Raw genomic sequence first — 20,506 nt, 5'->3', positions numbered from 1 at the left:
CATGAGTGAGATAAAGAAGAATTATCTTTGGCATTGTTGTCAAAGAGGGAGAAAATGTCTAAATCATATAACCAAATGTTGTAAAATAGAAATAGATCTAGCTATGCATCACATCTATCAACATGAAAATGTAAACACATAACACAAAGATTTTGGTTCCCCAGAAACCCTCCAAGGTGAAGGTAAAATAGGGGTGGGGATGACACCCACAAATCTCCACTACTTCAATAATAGTTCACCTATTAGGGCTACAATGTTGATCAATTTTGATGATCTACCCTGTGAGGGGTCTGCTTGATTAGAAGAATTATAAGATTGTTAAGTTTACCTTGATTAAAGGATTTAAACGTAAAATGAAGTAAGCACTTTGTTAGAAGATTTGACTAGCTTTGTTAAAACCACTCTGTTAAGATATTTTCCCTAATACACTAGTTATAATGTCTCAATATCAGATCCTTCAGTTTGTTCTCATGAAACTGATTACAGATCTTCTCTCTTCAATATCTAAGTTTGATCTCTTTATCTTTGTTATGTTTTGCCCTTCACTACTAGGTTTTTATATCTAATCACTAGATCAAATTTATCCCTCCTTGCTCTCTCCTTAGCCTTTTTGCACATTCATGATCTGCCTTCTCACACACTCATCTGGGGTTTGATCCCTTCTTAAATAGACAACAATGGAAGGTTCTAGATCACAATCAATGATCCAAAATTCATTCTTTCACCGCTTGGTCCTTATTTTTTCTTATTGGTTGTTCTAATTTCCTAGGGACTGATATCCTCAAACAAAACACAAAATTAGCTCTTTAGTTACCTCCACAATTCGTAAATATCATATAAAATTCAGCTAAAACAGTTTATATAGGTGTTTGTGTCATTATAAACACATATGCCAAAACTTGTTTACTCAACAATTGAATATCCTAACGCTCGATCATAACTAATATTCATGCTATCCCTCAGCTTCTATATACTCAGCAAGTATTGACTCACTCAGCATAAATTGACTTTACATTGCTTAGTCTCCATATGTTTCGCTTGGAATATATTGTGACTCGGTCTATACTAGGGTGCTCGGCAACCTTTAACTTGTTTGGCATGTAGTAGAATAAAACAAGTCCATGTAGCTCGGCCTTAATTGGATGGCTCAGTCACAGTGATGATTGGCCAATGTGTTGAGACTCAAAAGTGCATCATTGATTTTGAGTATCATTGTGAAAAATTTGCTAAAGAAGCCCTTATTAATGCTTTCCATGTATATGTACTCGGTTGTCAATTTGAGGCCTATGAGGTGTTTTGGCTATCCCACGCCTTTCATTCAATATATCCATGTGCTTCATGATGATAATTTTCTATTTTGAATCATCTTGTGAAGTTTCATTTTGAGCAATTGAGAAAACTGCATTTTTGCCCAAGCATCAAATAGAGTTTGGAGGGCCAATTTGCACTTGAATGTCTTATACCTAGTTAAGTGTCATGGCTCATCGCTTTGGGAACATTTAATATGCATATAATAGAACCTGTGTTCCAAATCTCAAGTCTCCATTATGATTTTTGATAGGGTTTTCAATTGTTCAAAGTCTAGTGTTTCATGTTGGTATGTTGTTTGCACTACGTCACAAATCTAAATAGCCCACTTTGAAGGTTGATATCTTGTGCATAGTTGAGTCTATTGATGAAATTCCTTCAATGGTGTGTTGTATACATAAGAGACATTCTTGGTATCCATTTTGAGATCCTCATGTGTCCATTTGATAGGTTTTCTATGGCCATTTCAATGAAATTTATTCTAGATATAGTGCTGGCATATTTTGCAGAGTTTTAAATACCCTCTTCATAATTTTTTATCTCACACATTATTGACCTGCAACTAGAGCCAATAATACTCCATGATTTTCTACTATTTTATTTATCATTTTTCAAATTTATAGCCCCTAAGCTCTCCATTTGATAACCTTTTGAATCTCATACATTATGCATTTTTTTAAGGTTTCCAGAACCAATGTTTTTAAATTTGCAGAAATTGCTAAATGGGAAACTTTGAAAGTGAATAACATTTCCCCCCAATATCCAAATGAATATTTGTTTGTTGCTATAAGATTCTCCATGTGAAAGACGATTACCATGCAAAGTATCAACTTCTGAAAATGCAATTTGGTCACTTTTTGAGATCATCTCTAGAGGCTACTTAACTATTTTCAGCATTATAAAAAGTATTGTTCAAGGGGTTTATCCCACATTCATCAAGTAGTGTTTTATTAGTGCTTATATGTGCAAGTGAAAACATATCAAATGTCAAAGCTTAAGGGCTTTTGACAACGAAGACATGTGCACATGAAGCCTAGTTGACTTGGTGGGATATGTAACGAAATTTTGACCAACCACAACCTGACACTTGGCAAATGACTAGAGGTGACTTGGTATGATGTGGACCAATCTCAATGTGCCATGTGACACTGACTAATGATGACATGGAACACCAAGTGCTCATTCCAAGTGGAGAAGTGGAGATCGTGGAGAAGTAGAGATGAAGGTTAATATCCACATCTCCATAGTTTGCATGTAGTTAGTGACAAAGGTGGAGAAGTGGAGATGGAGGTTAATCTCCACATCTCCACATTTAGTAAGAAATTAAGGAAAGAGGTGGAGAAGTAGAGATGAAGGTTAATCTCCACATCTCCACAGTTAGTAAGCAGTTAAGGAAGGAGGTGGATAAGTGGAGATAAAGGTTAATATCCACATCTCCACAATTAGTAAGCAGTTAGTGGAGAATTGGAGATGAAGGCAAGATTCAAAGGCCTATCAAATGATGACACATGGTGCCTACAGGTTGGTCAACCCAATTTGACCCAAGTTTGAAAATGAGGGAAAATCTCAAAGTGCTAAAAATAATATTTTTTATTATTTTTTCCTTTTGAATGTGCATCAATTTTTAAATAAAACTAGGTTATATTATAAAGTTCTTACTTTGTAATAAAGTGATTTTTTGCAAAATAAGGGCATGGTAATCAGTTTTAAGCCTGAAACTTCAAACACACAACCAATGCATCATTTTAATCTTGATATATGAGTATCATATATCATTGGAAAGGGGAGAAGACAAGGAATCTATTTTTGCCATCAGTTTGTGAGTAGCTCCAACTAGGTAAAAGTTATTAGTAGATTTGTAAAACTTGCACCTTCTTAATAGATCATTTATTTTTACCTTGGAGGTTAATTTTCATATCTGGTTGGTACCAAATTTGGTGGAGATGTTCATAACAATGTTATTTTATCTCCAAAACAATTGAATGGGATTTTTGGCAACATTTTATCAATGTATTTGATATTCTTTTAAGGTGGTTTTATATCATTCTGATGAGATATTTTGATCAATTTGTTGGGGCAATGACTATATTTTATTTTCAGTTGGAAGATGGGAAAGGAAAGAAGCTTTGCAACAACAAGATGAGATTTCAAGTAGACACATGTCACATACAGATCAGATCTGGGAATCTCCACTTTCTATATCTTCTGTCTCTTACTCATTGTAAAGGGTTGGTTGGTTCCAGTCTACTGAGTAGAGCTCTAGCTGTGTATACCACATCCTCATCATTTTCTTTGTTGTGAACAACATTGTAATTTCTTTGAGCATTAAATAATGCAGTCTTCTATTGTGCATTTTCTGGGTTATTTCATATTCTTAATGTATTTTGTTTCAAGGAAATGAATACATAGCTTCTTATTGAAAGTTTCAATCTAAATCTTGTCTCCTTTCTATGGGTTTGTGATTTTTTGTGATATATGAACAAAGAGCATATTGTCCAGTTGCAATTTTGTTTGAAGTTGTATGTCATTTTGTATTTTGTTGATGGGTCAAGGACTTGAGTAAATGCTTAATATGCATTGACAAAATTGTAGGGTTCACTAAAGGATTTGGTAAGAATGAGTTTCATTTTGAAAATTGATGTTTGTTTACAAAGTGAATGGATAGATCACATTCATAGGTGTATATTTTGACTTGCTTGATGCCCAATGGATAAGGGACTGGTCAGCTAGGAGATTGCATATTTCTTGTTGTTGCATATGTGGGTATGCAAATTTTAAATCAATTAATTAATATTTGTTCCCTTTAATGTTGTAGAGCTAAAAGAATACCTATACTTAGCTTGTTAATCTCATAGGTTATGTCATTAGCTATTTCATATCTATGTCATTTGCATAAGCAATAGAAGAATTGGGGTTTTAATCTTCTTTATCCATATTCGGATATATGTTTTGGAAACTGGTATCATATGAACGAATTTGAGGTCTACCTACCTAGGTTTTGTAGAGCCTGAAGTAGGAGTTTAGCCTTATAGTTGGTCCAAATTGGTCCAAATTCTGTTTGTGTGTATTCATCATAGGATTTAGCTGCCCTTAGATCCAATCTAATCTAGTTATTTGGTTATTGAAAAACTGTTAAATCAAGAGCCAACACAATGTTGTCTAGAAAATTATTAAGTGTTGGATGCTAATAGGCAACAAGGCTTAGAGATCAACAATCTCCCTCTTTGACATTAGTGGCAAGAACTCTTTGTCATGAATTATCAATCTATTCAAAATTGCAAATTAGTAAAAGTAGCACTCCCCCATAGACTATGATTTGGTCTCCAAAAACTTGACTCTTGTATACAATATATGTACATGTCTTTATATACCTATGATTGTTGATGTTGATACATTTGATTTTCCTTTTGTGATTCTGATTTGGAGATAACTACATAATAGAGATGCATGAGTGAGATAAGGAAAATTTATCTTTGGCATTGTAGTCAAAGAGGGAGTAAATGAAATTTAGTTACCCATGCAGAAAGAGGGAGAAAATGAAAGCTAGTTACCCATGCAAAAAGAGGGAGAGATTATTATAAGATAACTAGAACAAATGAGAGAGGGAGATATTGATAAACAAAGAGGGACAAGATGAAAGAAGTTTTTGATGGAGCTCATAGAACTAAAGGTATTAAATGGATGAGAATCAGAATGAAACTAAGGATATTGATGAAGATTTGATACTATACATAGAGGGAGTTTTCTCGATTTAGTACAAGTTTAGTTTTGGGATTGCATGGTAACTAGAGGTGTCATCATCAATGTCAAAAAGGGAGATTGTTGGAAACTATAATTGGAACAATTGTTATCATTGATGTCAAACCTTATTGTTGAGATAGTTTTCTATCTTATTTGAGTGTCATATCTATTTAATTAATGAAGAGGATTTGAGAAGTTGATCATAACAAAAGCACCTAGAGGAGAGGTTGAGTTATGAAGAAGAGACCACAAATAAACACTTGATTAGTTAGACTTTGACAAGATAAAGTGATTGCTCAATCATACTAGAAGAGAAGAAGTTATATTGAAGCCCTGAAGAAGTGATCAAAGATAGACCAAATGCATAGGCTTAACTGAGCAACAAAGGAGAAGATTAAGGAATTTGCACTGCATGTCAAGTGTGTTAGATTGTGGTGACTGATCAGGAAAGTACTGTACATACTTCATAAATAGTGGGGTTCGGGGCATCGGCCCGAAAAAAAAAAATTTGGAAGTAGCCAACATGGTAGCCGACATATTATGGCCGACATATGGCCGACATGTTATAACCCTAAAGCGGTTTAATACTTGTATAAAAAGGGCTTAGGGTTGGGTATTTTTTATATGTGGTGATACAAAATTGGTTCTTGTGGCGGTATTGAGCTGTAAGGGATTACGGATTGTAATCAGGTTGTAATCACTGAATTGTAATAAGATCGGACTTACTGTTTGGTGGACGTAGCCTAGGGATTGGGTGAACCACGTTAAATCTTGGTGCCTTGTGTTCATTTCTGTGTGTTCTATTATTTTTTGTCATTGGTTATATTTGCATGTAGTTTTTATTTCTGTCCGTGGTTTATCCTAACAAGTGGTATCAGAGCCTAGTTGTTTCTCAGTTATCCTCTGCAGGAAAGTCTCACGGTTAAGTGGGAGTCTCACGGTTGAGTGGGAGCAATGGCAGATGATGGTAAGCTGAGGGTTGATAGGTTTAATGGGCAGAACTTCCAGTTATGGAAGATGCAAATGGAAGACTATTTATATCAGAAGGATTTATGGAAGCTGTTGGAAGGAAAAGCCAAGAATCAAGGAACTATGTCAGAGGCTGAATGGGATCTTTTGGACAGAAAGGCACTCGGAAGCATTCGGTTATGCTTGGCACCATCGGTGGCATTTAATATTACAAAAGCAAAGACGATAGAAGATTTGATGAAAACCCTACCGACACTGTATGAAAAGCCCTCCGCTTCAAATAAGGTATTTCTCATGAAGCATTTATTTAATATGAAAATGGCAGAAGGTGGATCTGTTGCAGATCATTTAAATGAGTTTAATACTATTACTAGTCAATTATCTTCTGTGGGTATCAATTTTGATGAAGAAATTAGGGCTCTCTTGATTTTGTGTTCTTTGCCTGAAAGCTGGAATGGCTTGGTAATGGCGGTGAGTAATTCTGTTCCTGGATCAAGTACCCTAAAATATGATGATGTGATCGATGTTATTTTAAGTGAGGAAACTCGTAGAAAATCCTCAAGTGGATCTACATCAGGAAGTGTTTTAAATGCACAAAGTAGGGGCAGAACGACTGAAAGAGGAAGTAACTCTGGAAATCGTGGGAAATCAAGAGGAAAGTCAAAAGGGAGGAGGTCTCAATCGAGAGGACCAAATGATTGCTGGTACTATGGGAAACCAGGGCACAAAAAGAAAGATTGCTGGACTCGAAAGAAAAATGAAGGAGATAAATCAGATGGAGACAAAGAGGCAAATGTGGTAAGTAATAAATCCGAAGAGGATGCTTTGCTTCTGTCTTTAGAGAGTGTTGATAATTCATGGGTTTTAGATTCTGGTGCTTCTTTTCATGCTACACCTCATAGAGGTTATTTCATTGATTATGTCCAAGGGGATTTTGGGCTTGTTTATTTGGGGGATAATGAACCCTGTCAGATTGTTGGAAAGGGAAAAATTAAGATTAAGTTGCAGAATGGGAATCATTGGCTACTACATGAGGTAAGACATGTTCCAAAGCTGAGTAGGAATTTAATTTCAGCAGGGCAACTCGGTGATGAGGGTTGTGTAATTACTTTTAATGATAAAAATTGGAAGGTTTCAAAAGGTTCCCTTGTATTAGCAAAAGGTGTGAAAGTAGGCACCTTATATCTTTGTACAGGTCATATTGTTCCTTCTACTTTGATTGTTTCAGAGAAAAATGAATATTCAGGAACAATTACTGCAGTTGAGCAGGGAGAACAAATAGCTGTTGTAGATTCTGATACAGTGCTGTGGCACAATAGACTTGGGCACATGAGTGAGAAAGGTATGAAAGTACTTCATTCAAGGAAAGTTTTACCAGGTCTAAAATGTGTGAATATGGATTTATGTGAAAGTTGTGTGTATGGAAAACAAAAGAGAGTGAGTTTTGTAAAGACAGGGAAGGAAAACAAAAAGGAGAAATTAGAGCTTGTGCATACATATGTATGGGGACCGGCTCAGGTATCTTCCCTTGGTGGCTCTCATTATTATGTTACATTTATTGATGACGCAACTAGAAAAGTATGGGTTTATTTCCTTGGACAGAAATCTGATGTATTTCAAACTTTTAAGAAATGGAAATGCTTGGTTGAAAATGAGACTGGTAAGAAATTAAAATGTCTCAGATTTGATAATGGCGGTGAGTATTGCAGTCATGAATTTGAAGATTATTGCTCCACTAATGGTATTCGTAGACAAAAAACTGTTCCAAGGACTCCACAGGAAAATGGAGTGGCTGAACGCATGAACAGGACTATAATGGAGCGCGCAAGGAGCATGAGGTTGCATGTTGGGTTGCCCTTACACATGTGGGCGGAGGTTGTCAATACTGCAGTATATTTGATTAATAGAGGTCCCTCTACTCCTTTGGGCTGTGGTATTCCAGAGGAAGCATGGACTGGTAAGAAGGTGAGTTATTCTTTTCTCAAGACCTTCGGTTGTGAAGCTTTTGCTCATATAGACTCTGAAAATAGAACCAAGCTAGAAGCGAAATCAAAGAAATGTGTCTTTGTTGGATATGGCATTAATGAATTTGGCTATAGGCTTTGGGATTTTGAAAATCATAAAATTATAAGAAGCCGGGATGTCATATTCAATAAAAAAGTGTTGTACAAAGATCTGTTGCAGCAACATGAGAAGAAAGAAGATGATTATGTAGTGCTGGATGATACTCCAAAAGCTAATGTTCCAGCCATTCCTCATGATGTGCAACAACTGCAACAACAAATACCACACACACCAGTGAATGTTAGACGGTCAACAAGGCCAATTAGACCTCCACAAAGGTTTTCTCCCTCTTTGTATTCTATTTTACTTACTGATGCTGGTGAACCTGAAAGTTATGATGAAGCTATGCAGGTGGATACTAAGATTCAGTGGGAGTCTGCAATGAAAGATGAAATGGACTCTTTGCTGAAAAATAAGACATGGGATTTGTGCAAGTTGCCTGCAGGTAAAAAGGCTTTACAGAATAAATGGGTTTACAGGTTGAAAGAAGAGGAAGGAGGTAAGAAAAGATTTAAGGCCAGGTTAGTTGTAAAAGGATTTGCACAGAAAAAGGGAATTGATTTTGATGAGATATTTTCTCCTGTTGTTAAAATGAATTCTATTCGTATTGTTTTAAGTCTTGTGGCTACTGAAGATTTGCATTTAGAGCAGATGGATGTTAAAACAGCCTTTCTTCATGGTGATTTGGATGAAGAAATATATATGGCTCAGCCACAGGGTTTTGAGGTCAAAGGTAAGGAGAACTTAGTGTGCAAATTGAAGAAAAGTTTATATGGCCTGAAGCAAGCACCTCGGCAATGGTATCTGAAATTTGACAGTTTTATGCATGAGCATGGATATAACAAGTGTCATTCAGATTACTGTGTTTATTTTAAGAGGTTGGATGATGATAGCTACATTATTTTATGTCTATATGTTGATGATATGCTTATAGCTGGGTCTAACATGCATCATATTAAGGGGCTACAATGCCAGTTAGCACATGCATTTGCTATGAAGGATTTGGGGGCAGCAAAACAAATCTTTGGTATGAAGATTTGCAGAGATAGGAAGAACAGAACATTGACGCTATCTCAAGCTGATTATGTTGAGAAGGTGTTGCAACGTTTCTCTATGGAGAATGCTAAAGCTGTCAGCACACCTTTACCTGGTCATTTGAAATTGACTAAGGAGATGTGTCCCAAGACACAGGAAGAGGAGGATAAGATGTCCAAGGTACCCTATGCTTCAGCTGTAGGAAGTTTGATGTATGCTATGGTATGCACTAGGCCAGATATTGCACATGCAGTGGGAGTCGTTAGCAGGTATATGAGTCATCCAGGTTTTGAGCATTGGAATGCTGTCAAGTGGATTCTCAGATATTTGAGAGGAACATCCAATAAGTGTTTACACTTTGGGGGCTCTACTACTGATTTACAGGGCTATGTTGACTCAGATTTGGCTGGGGATATTGATACCAGGCGGAGTACTACAGGTTATGTCTTTACTGTTGGTGGGGCAGCCGTGAGCTGGGTTTCTAGGCTACAGAAGATTAATGCTCTCTCCACTACAGAGGCAGAGTATGTTGCTGTTACAGAGGCAGCCAAAGAGATGATATGGCTTCAGTTCTTCTTGGAAGAATTGGGACATCCTCAGAAGGATAATTATTTGATCACAGATAGTCAGAGTGCCATTCATCTTGCTAAGAATTCAGCTCTGCATTCTAAGACCAAACACATACAGTTGCGGTACCATTTCATTCGGTCAGTTTTGGAGGATGGACAGTTAAAGCTGGAGAAGATACATACCAATGAAAATCCAGCAGATATGTTGACAAAGGTTGTCACAAGGGAGAAGCTGAACTCCTCTTCAGCTTCAGTTGGTCTTTTAGACTAAATGTGAATAAAAGAACAGCAGAGTCCAGGGTGGTTTGATCCAGTGGGAGCCCCATGCGGTAGTTGTATTGCTACAGGATCAGTCTCCAAGTGGGAGATTGTTGTTTAGTGTGGAGCCTGATCAGTCCCCAAGTGGGAGATTGTTAGATTGTGGTGACTGATCAGGAAAGTACTGTACATACTTCATAAATAGTGGGGTTCGGGGCATCGGCCCGAAAAAAAAAAATTTGGAAGTAGCCAACATGGTAGCCGACATGGTAGCCGACATATTATGGCCGACATATGGCCGACATGTTATAACCCTAAAGCGGTTTAATACTTGTATAAAAAGGGCTTAGGGTTGGGTATTTTTTATGTGTGGTGATACAAAATTGGTTCTTGCGGCGGTATTGAGCTGTAAGGGATTACGGATTGTAATCAGGTTGTAATCACTGGATTGTAATAAGATCGGACTTGCTGTTTGGTGGACGTAGCCCAGGGATTGGGTGAACCACGTTAAATCTTGGTGCCTTGTGTTCATTTATGTGTGTTCTATTATTTTTTGTCATTGGTTATATTTGCATGTAGTTTTTATTTCTGTCTGTGGTTTATCCTAACAAAGTGATGCTAGTGTCGAACAAGCCATAGTAAGTGCTGAGCAGAAGTAGTATTGACTGAGCATCATTACTAGCCAAGTGATAGTATATGTGTTGAACAAGAAATCTAGTAGAGACCAAGTAATCTAGTGATGATCAAGTGTCAGAACACAATGATGGCCAAGGGACAACATTTTAAACTTTAATAAGAAATCATAATATCCGGCCGACAGAGTTGATTTCTTAGCATATGGAAAACACGTTGAAGATAAGGATGGATGACCTAGAACATTTAAATCAAGGGAAATTATGTTTGCTCATTTCTACACAAGAACTCAAGGAGAAGTTTGGAGAAGTTTCTAAAATAGAAAGGAGGCAACATGTTGGAAGGATTCAATGAATCTGACCTAAACCTAAAATCTACAGTAGTGTTTAAGTAGAAAAAGATCAAAATTACCTATTTAAGGAGGTACAAGGGCTAATTTTAAATGTTGTTGAAGGTTGGAGCAGTTACTGATGCTATTGACTAGCGAACTTAAGCAGAAGGTTGAGAAGAGTTGAGAAGAGGTGAAGAGTGATTGTTTGAAGGGTTGCCAAATGAATCAGAGACTGAGATGACAATGAAGGACAATCAGTCAATATATTAGCCAAACTGAGATCTGTAATTGCAAAGTGAGTTGTATTTGTCAAATCAAAACATGTTGTTACTTTCTAACCATTGTATCAGTATATGAAATCCTTTAATCAAGGTTGACCTAATAGTCACATGTAAATCCTTTAATCAAGGTGGCATTCTAATGAAATGTTCTAAAGTCCTCTAACAAGGCCCCTCCTAACAGAGTGATTAAATCTTTTAACAAGGTCACATTTAACAGTGTGTTTTGTAACCTTTAACAAGGTTGGCTCCTAACACAGCTCACTTCATAAGAGTGAAAAGTTGATGATATGTTACTAGTGGTTTTTTCCATATTAGGTTTCCACATTAAATCATAATGTCAAACTTGTGTAGATGTTATTTATGATGATTTACTATTAATGTTTACATTCTGCAAGTCTATTATATTTAGGACAATGGACTGGTAGGTGATGTTATTGAAAGTATACTATAGAGACCAAGCTAATGAATGATAACATCTGAAGTTGTTTAAGTGTTTGTTTGTTCAATTGGTACATCTAGACCTTGGATAACTAATTCACCCCCTCTCAGTTATTCTAAACATTCTAACAATAATTAATTTTGTCGCTACCTCGTGACTTAAATTCTTTAGCTTGAAGAAACTGCAAAGATGTAGTGTTCTAACTACTTCATAACAATCACAACATTGCAACTTGAAACTTTACCAAGGTGTTGACATCAGAGATGTTGTGCTTAAGATTTCTTCACCCTATTGTCACTTCACAGATATCTTACAACTGTTAGGTCTGAATGTGGAGAGGTCACGACATTAGAAAAACGTAGTGCATCGCAACATTGGAACCTTAATCATATCCATTGGGAAAATTGTCGAGATGTAGCACCCATGGTCAAACCTCATAGTCGCAACCTCGCAACTTGAATAGCTAGTTGTCAATAGAGACTTGAGATGTTACGCTTGACTGCCAATCGTCACTTCATGACTTAAGTTATTTAAACACCAAATTCATACTACAAAGTTGTGCAATCCTTCATATCACTAGATCGCAACCATAATCTTAGGCTTTGAAAATACACTGGAGATGCTACAACCCATAACACATCACCACATTGTGACTTAGAAAAAGTAAAACCTTATGCCTCTTGCGAAATTGCGAATCATTTAAGAAAAAGACAAAAACATGGGTCAGGATGTTGAAATAAGATGAGGATTAATACAAGATACAAAAAGACCTAGGGTTTGAAAATTAGGGAAAAATATAACAATAGTAAAACTAGTACAAACCCTTCGTAAGATAAAAGGATGGCTACTTCCAAGGATAAAGAATTTTTTTATAGCCTATTTAAAAATAGGGCTCATAGTGGCTCTTTCTGGGGATGATGAAAAACTTATGTTGATACAGGAATCTAGAATTTCTGGGAGAAGCAGACCACATACAAAGTTGACAGCTTTGGAGAGCACTCAGAAAACCTAAACAAGGGAATAGACTAACATGGCTATATACAAAGAAAACTCAACAGGAAAAGAGACACACTTATTTACAAAATTTAAAAAGTATATACAACTTAACCTATTGTTCATGGAATAAAGAATACCTCTTAGCAGAAGTATTTCTTCAAGAACTATCCATGAACTGGCAATTCAAGATCTCCAAAAAGTTCCTTAAGGATGTATGAATCCTCTCCCCATTTGCTATCAATCAGATAAGGACCTGGCCAAATAGGATCAAATTTACCATGTTTTCCCTTATCTTCAAGCCTTGCATTCCATTGCAACATTGTGATCAAATTTACCATGTTTTCCCTAATCGAGCATGTCACATTGACTACATAAATAAACTAGTTATATATGTGTGTTGTTATTAGTGCTTAACCTTGTACATTTGTGTTGTCTATGCAACATGTGTGTCTGTCAAGTGTAGGGGTATGTGTAGGGTCACAACCCTTTAATTATATGTCATATATAATATGAGGAAGTCTTCTCTTTTGAAAACATATCAATTATCTAATGCTATTACAAATGAGGGATATAACCTTAGGACATTTATAGAAATATATTATAAGGAGTTTTCAAATTATAATAATCTAATGAATTTAACATGGTATCGGAGCCAGGTTTGAAGAAAATATCATATCAAATTATTGAGGATTCTCATAATTATTACTGAAATAATCACAATATTTCAAGATGGTAAACGCCATGAGACTCGAAGATAGACTTGAAGGCGCTTATGATTGTGAAGCATGGAAATTGTGAATGATGCTAGTTTAGAAAAAGCATGATATAATAATTATGGTGAGTTCTCCTAAACCTAAGAAAGACAACAAAAAGAAACAATGGGAAAAGGACAATACAAGAGAAATGGAGTTATTGGTGGATGGAGTGAAAAATCATTTGCAACCTATTATCACCAAGTTAGACTCTGCATATGATATGCTAAAAGCACTAGAAGACATGTTTGAAATTAACAACACTAATAGGCGTCTTCCTCTAAAGAATCAACTTGCTACAATAAAAATGAATAAAGGAGAAACCATCACCTCATACTTTATGAGGATAACAAAATTAAGAAACCAACTCTTGACAATTGGTCACATCTATGACAGTAAGGAGTTAACTATGGTAACATTAAATGGACTCCCTACTTCATGGGAAAATTTCACACAATGAGTATGTGCTCATTCCAAACCCCCTAAATTTGATTGACTAAAGGCTGACAACATTCAAGAAGAATTTAATCTAATATCTAGAGGAATCGGTAATGAATCCAAAAATGAAGACATTCAGATTCTCGCCACTAAATTAAAAGGGGAAAAGGGCAAGTACTCTAATAGTAAAAATTTGCACTCCAAAGTACAATGTTACAAATGCGATAACTATGGGTACGTTGTAACAATATGTCCTGATAGACTTAAATATCAAGCTTCATTCACTGAAGTCAGTAATTCAGATTTGAATTCGAAGAATTCTCCAATCTAAAGGAATATCCACTTGTACATTTTGGCAAATATCTGACTACATGACTAAAACCTTTAGTCACACCACTAAAAAAATTAGTCATGTGACTAAAACTAGTCACATTCCACCATTTCTTTGTAATTTACAACTATAGGTGACTAAATAAGAGACTAATTTGGTCATCAAGTAAAATCACGACATCAACCAAATAAAAACAACTAAATAAACTACCAAATAAATGATTAAATAGTTTATCAGTAATAATCAACCGTTCAAACAAAACTAAATGACTAAACAAATTAGTATTGCTTCTTTATGATTATAATATTTGATAATATAATCATAGACTAATATATAACTTACAAGTTCTATTTCACCATAAATGCTCCACCTTTGTTTTATATTTTCTTAGAATTTTGGCATGTGCAACAATGACTTTACTAAGTTACTAATTTTGTATTTATTATTTTATATATTTTCTTTTATTTAACAAACCTAAACTTGTACACTATTAGGTTTTTGGAAAATTAATAAAAATAATTATTTGATTATAATTTAGGACATGATGGTTATTGCACATTTGTGAATTGTAACTTGGGACATGGAAATCACTCTAAATTTTTTAACTATAACTATAATTAGTTATTGCACATAAGTTAGATTAAGGAAGATATACAAATATTGACACAATAGTTGGATAGGGCATTGCAAAGCTCAACTTGTATATTTTCTTTATATGTTATGGTCGATGTGTCAAGGTAGATGGATTTTACTTCACATATCATGTTATTTATAATGATATTTAGTAGTTGTACATTTGTTCATAGACAATTTTGTAACAGTATTTTTTAAATTAAAAAATGAATTGAATTGATAATAAAAAATCAATATAATAATAGGTTCCAAACAATATTTCACTTATTATTATCTATTTAGTATTATTATTTTTTACTATTTATAATTCATTAAAGATACAACACTTATTAATAAGATTGGTTTGTTAAAAAAATGATGATGATTAAAACATAATATGAAATCTTTTAAAGATATTGAACATTGGATAACTCTTGCTCTTCCAAAATGATAATTGAAACATGGATAATTCCCTCTTTTCCCTTGGTTGAATGACTATTAAATTGGAGGGAAAACATTTTTTATTAACCAAAGTAAAAGGCCTCCTTGAAAGGGTTTATTCCTAAACGATTCGCATTCATCTTAGATGTGAATTTTGAATAGTGATACAAAAACCCCATAAAAATATTTTCCCTCTTTTTCATAAATCAGGTACTAAAGTGTCATGATCATGATAGAGACTATGAATATGCCTCATCCTTTGCCTATGCCACAGTTCAACATTGATCTTTTGCAGGTGGATTTGGCCGCAATATAGACTCCCCTTGGTGAAGATTTTAGCATCAAGAGGTGGGTATATTTTCCACATGTTAAATATATATACAGCTCTTGAAAGTCTCTTTTTCCCTAATTAATTGATATTGACTCTTTTCTTTCACTAGTAGTTATAAGAATTCAAATGTCATTGGGTCGCATTCTCTGTCTTTTTTTGCACAATCCTTTTGTAGGTCTCTGATAGTTTTTAGAGCACACTAAACTATAGTCATCCTTCCCTTTTTAACTATCTAATTATAGTTTCCCTTTTGCTCATTCTCCAGTAAAGGATTTTTTTGCCACACCGCATCAATGATCAAGGCATTCATAATACCAATTTCAAAATATTAAAGTTGCATTTAGGTTTTTATTTGGTACACCATTTGAATTCCCATAATGCTCATGCTAGCCGCAAAACTCATCTCTAAAATTCATAAAATATTTAATCATGTCCCTAGCACTAAAAGAGAAATGATGCAAAGATTCGCCAATCGCTTGAAGCAATCAAAATTCATTAAACTGTCATGATGAACCCAAATAAGCTAAAAAAAAATACAAGTAGACATAACAAATAGAAATGAAGAAAATCTATATGTATTATTATTGAGGAAGATAAATGAGCATTTATTCCTAAATTTCTTACTCAACAACCCAAGTGAATGTCTTATGTTAAACAAATATGTGTCATCAACAACTTGCCCAAAATTTTCTTGGTTCAACAATTTGAAGAAGTCAGCTTGATATCAAATGCAATTCCCATAAGCCAAACCGAAGGGCTTGGAAATTAGAAATCTTGATTCCAAATAATTTGACATCAAATGTAATTCACATAAGAAGCTCCTACAATGTTTGTATATGTGAAAATTTAGGTGGCTCTCTTAGTGCCTAGGAATTGATTTTGATTGTTGTAGATTGCTACTATTCTTGAAAATTATGGAAAATTTAATGGTCTATAAATATAATTCTTTCATGTAAAGGGAGTTAACTAGTTTGTTGTAAATTGTCATGTTGATTTATAATTTGGCAAGGCTTTTATCACTAATTTTTCTTTTGTTAAAGCAGTTGCATTAATTTCAAATAAGATTTAATGATTGACTCATTAAATCCTATAGTGGAAGATCCAACTTGAGAATTCAAAATACTTCTCCCTTCAGGAAGATCATCAATGATAGAAGATGCAGCTATTTTTTGCCAACTTTATTAATATACTACTCATTAACTGTGTTGTTGCTTCTAAAATTTTCAAGTACAATAGCTCTTCTTAATCCAATCATAATATAGGCTTATGCAAGTTGTATGATTCTATGATTTTTAATTCTCATCAAAGAGAACTATGTATAAATGGAACTTGTAATAAAAAGTCTACTTGTGCCACTATATCAAAGATTTTTTTATTACTCTTGCTTATTAGATGTGACCGTTTGGGAAAATATTTTGAAGTCAATTTTTTTTAATTTTATAATTAAAAAATTATCACCAAAACTTCACAGATGCAATTAGTTCAGGTATCATGAAACCTGTCCTTATTCGAAGTAATTTGTGTTGATCATATAAAAATTAGAATGGATTTGAATTTCAAATTTACACTAAATGATCTGTTCAAATATACTATAGACATGTTAATATTGAATTTGTATTCATTATAACATATGGCTTTTCATTTGAAATATGTAGACTGAGTGGCAGATCTTTGGCAAGAGAGACAATAGGGCGAGTAGCTATGGGAGCTATAGAAAAAAAAAATTATTCAATTGAAAGTTGGGACTAAGGTATGTCCATGTTACTGATAAGCCTCACAATTTCAAATCATATTTCAATCCTATCATTTTCCTTTACATCCTTATGATATAATTTCTTTCATTTACCTATGAGGTTCATCTTGTCATGCTAATTGAAAAAAAATTAGATCTTTATAGTATACAAATCTACATTTTATTAATTTTTACTTAGTAATATTTGAGTAATATTTGATTGTACTAAAATATCGAAAATAAAGCTTACATCTTGAAATGTCTAAGATATACTACTTCATGAGAGAAAGGGGCATTACACACCCTATGACAACTCTCCTACACACTACTTTGCAATCTATGTAGATAAGCTATGAACAATTCTATACATCCATAATCCCAACAATCAAAATGGTATATATTTACATTAACTAGCTCAGACACAATTGCTATCAGATATGCAACATAGGGTGTAATAATAACAAGACAAGAAAGAGCTTAGAAGCTCATAAACCTACCCTCGCAGTCAACTTTTGTTGCTTTCTTAGCCTTGCAAATTTCTTACTGCAACTATGCACAACATTAAATTGAATCATGAATTTTACATGCCATTCTGTAGGTGTTTTGGCCAACAAAAAAAGTAATATTTCAATAATAAAAAAGAGGTTTACATTTGGACCCTTTAAATTTATTGCTTTATATCTATACTAATTGAGTGCTTACTTCTCCAAAAATCTTTCAAGTGGAGTACTCACAAAAGAGAGACGAGATTCCATATACAAAAAAGTAATCTAAATCATGTTTATCAATTTAAAATTCATTCCTCTATCCATATTTATTTGATCAGTGTGGATATTCAAGGCATCAAAAATGGTCCAGAGGTGATCTCTTTGCACAGCTTGTATAAGAGGTATTGATTGATTGTAATAAAAATAGAGATTTTATTATTCACCTTTTCGTTTTATTTGACAAATATAGTTCTGGTGCAATTTATGTTCAATCTTTTTAAATTTGTATATCAAAATTTAAATTGCATTGCCTAAGTCAATGCACTGAATATTGAAATTACTAAGCGTCATTAAAACTTTGAATATCATAAATAATCTTAAAAATTGCAATTTAGAATATTAAATTTCATACGAAAAGTTAAAAAATTCTATGAATGAGGAGTTGAAGTAATGTCATTTTATATATCGATTATGCAAAGCATTAGAAAATTTCATGAAAGCATCAACCCTAAAGTACCATGACAAATCAAGAAACAATGGGTTGTTGTATGGTTTCAAAGTTGCTAACAATGGGTCCTAAAACATGTCAACAACTTCTTGTTTTTAAAGTTCATATATCAACTTCCTTCAAACACTTCTCATCATGGATCCTACTCTAGAATCAATCTTGTTTAAGTTCCTAATGGACTACCAGTGTAGGAAACTTGTACAACTTACTCTTACTAACCAAACTGCTCCTCTAGACTGTCTCCACTTGTATTACAATCTACTTGACAAATCTTTGGTGTCCTATCAGCATTTTCATGCCTTGACATTGTTTTAATCACACCAAAATCACTATGACAGTCACTTTAAACTATTATATATTGTGTTCCTTTCACTTCCACAATAGAAGACGCGATGAAACATTTCCATGTCTTTATCCTCACCTATCAACCAACTTAGATTCACTGCATATTTCATATTCAACTTGAAAACATAATTGATCTCCTCATTGTCCTATGTGACAGTTTGACCAACTCTGTGATCTCTAATCTAACCCTCTTCCTCTAATTCTTTGTCTTCACTACGAATCAACATATCAAGCACGTCCCTTGCACCTTCTTCAATCCTTCCAACATTTCTTTTAACCATCTACTAAGTGAACAAATCTTTGCTGCAACTTCTCTCTCTATCAAACAAGAATTTATTGGTTTCTGTGATAGACCCACACACAGTCACTTACAACTTTTGATGCCTATAACATTTCATCGATCGCGCCAATGTGTTCTTGCACAATTTGGCCCCCAACAACATATCCAAAGATGGAAAAGACCCAATGGTGCATTTGAGAGATGTGACTCTTGCACTGGGACTCTATTTTCTAAGACACTCTTTCCTTCACCTTTTTAACAATTATTGTTTTCCTCCATTCAAAACAACTGCCATCACTTGCATGATGGTCTTGCACATCATAAGAAATGAAAATATATACAATGCCTTAGCTTTTTTCCAAGAATGGACCTTGGTACACGGGACATAGGAAGGAAACTACACTTTATATGCCCTTGGTTCCTTGAACAAGGGTTTTAGGCAGTTTTTATTCCAGTCCCAATATCTCTCTGTATTCTAAACCAAATAAATTTCTATAAAAGAAAAATCATGAAGGATTTGGTGCTCTAATATTCCATACAAAAGGATCCTTAGAAAGAAACATTTTCTGGGTGCGTCTTGTAGACCTATCTTGCAAAGAGCTCTAGACCTTATGGATTTTCCATGGGAGATGGGGGTATGATTCTTGTAGTGCATATCATTGACATCTTGGTTATAGCTGGACAAGTGAGTGTTGCCATAGGGCCTTTGTTCTATGTTTTGCATAGGTATTTGCTTCTTAGGTTCTTTCTCAAGGATGAAGTGTCTGTAATGGATCTGACGATGCATTGGTGTACTTATTTCATCTATCATGATGATGATCATGGGAACATGGTGGGTTTCATCGTGAAGTGCATCTCCACTCAAACTCCTCCTTTGGACACTAATAATTGCTCTCATAAATTTTTCTTTGAAAAGAGTAGGTTTTAAGTTTTGATTTGTTTAGGTGGTACATATAAAATCACACAGATACATTATTTTTCAAATAATTATCCAATGAATTTCCTATTAAAAAATAGAACACAAAGGAATACGCACAATTACAGAGTGCAATAATATTGTAGACAAAATCTCAGGCAATAAAGGCCTAAATGATCATCACTTGAATCTGCACAAGCATCTCATCAAGTGAATAAAAGTCACCTCACCTTTGTTGACCTTTACAAAGGTATACCTAAATAACTTACTCGAGTTTCTTCCTGTTCATTAAGTTTCCCTTCAACTCAGAAAACTCTTTCATGCATTGAACCTTGGTCTTGCCTGGAACATCTGTTGCAACTCTTTACCATCTCTGAGGTGTGTCATTTGGAAATACCTTCAATGCCTAAAAAAGAGCTCTTTCTTGTACAACAGACCAGGATACCTAGTCATTGGCTTCTGTAATCACCCCATTCCAGTAGGCAGCCA

This window comes from Cupressus sempervirens, chromosome 11 (genome assembly GCF_028749045.1).
Source record: "Cupressus sempervirens isolate cs-2001-9-10 chromosome 11, ASM2874904v1, whole genome shotgun sequence".
Lineage (NCBI taxonomy): Eukaryota > Viridiplantae > Streptophyta > Pinopsida > Cupressales > Cupressaceae > Cupressus > Cupressus sempervirens.
Note: the sequence above shows the minus strand (reverse complement) of the source record.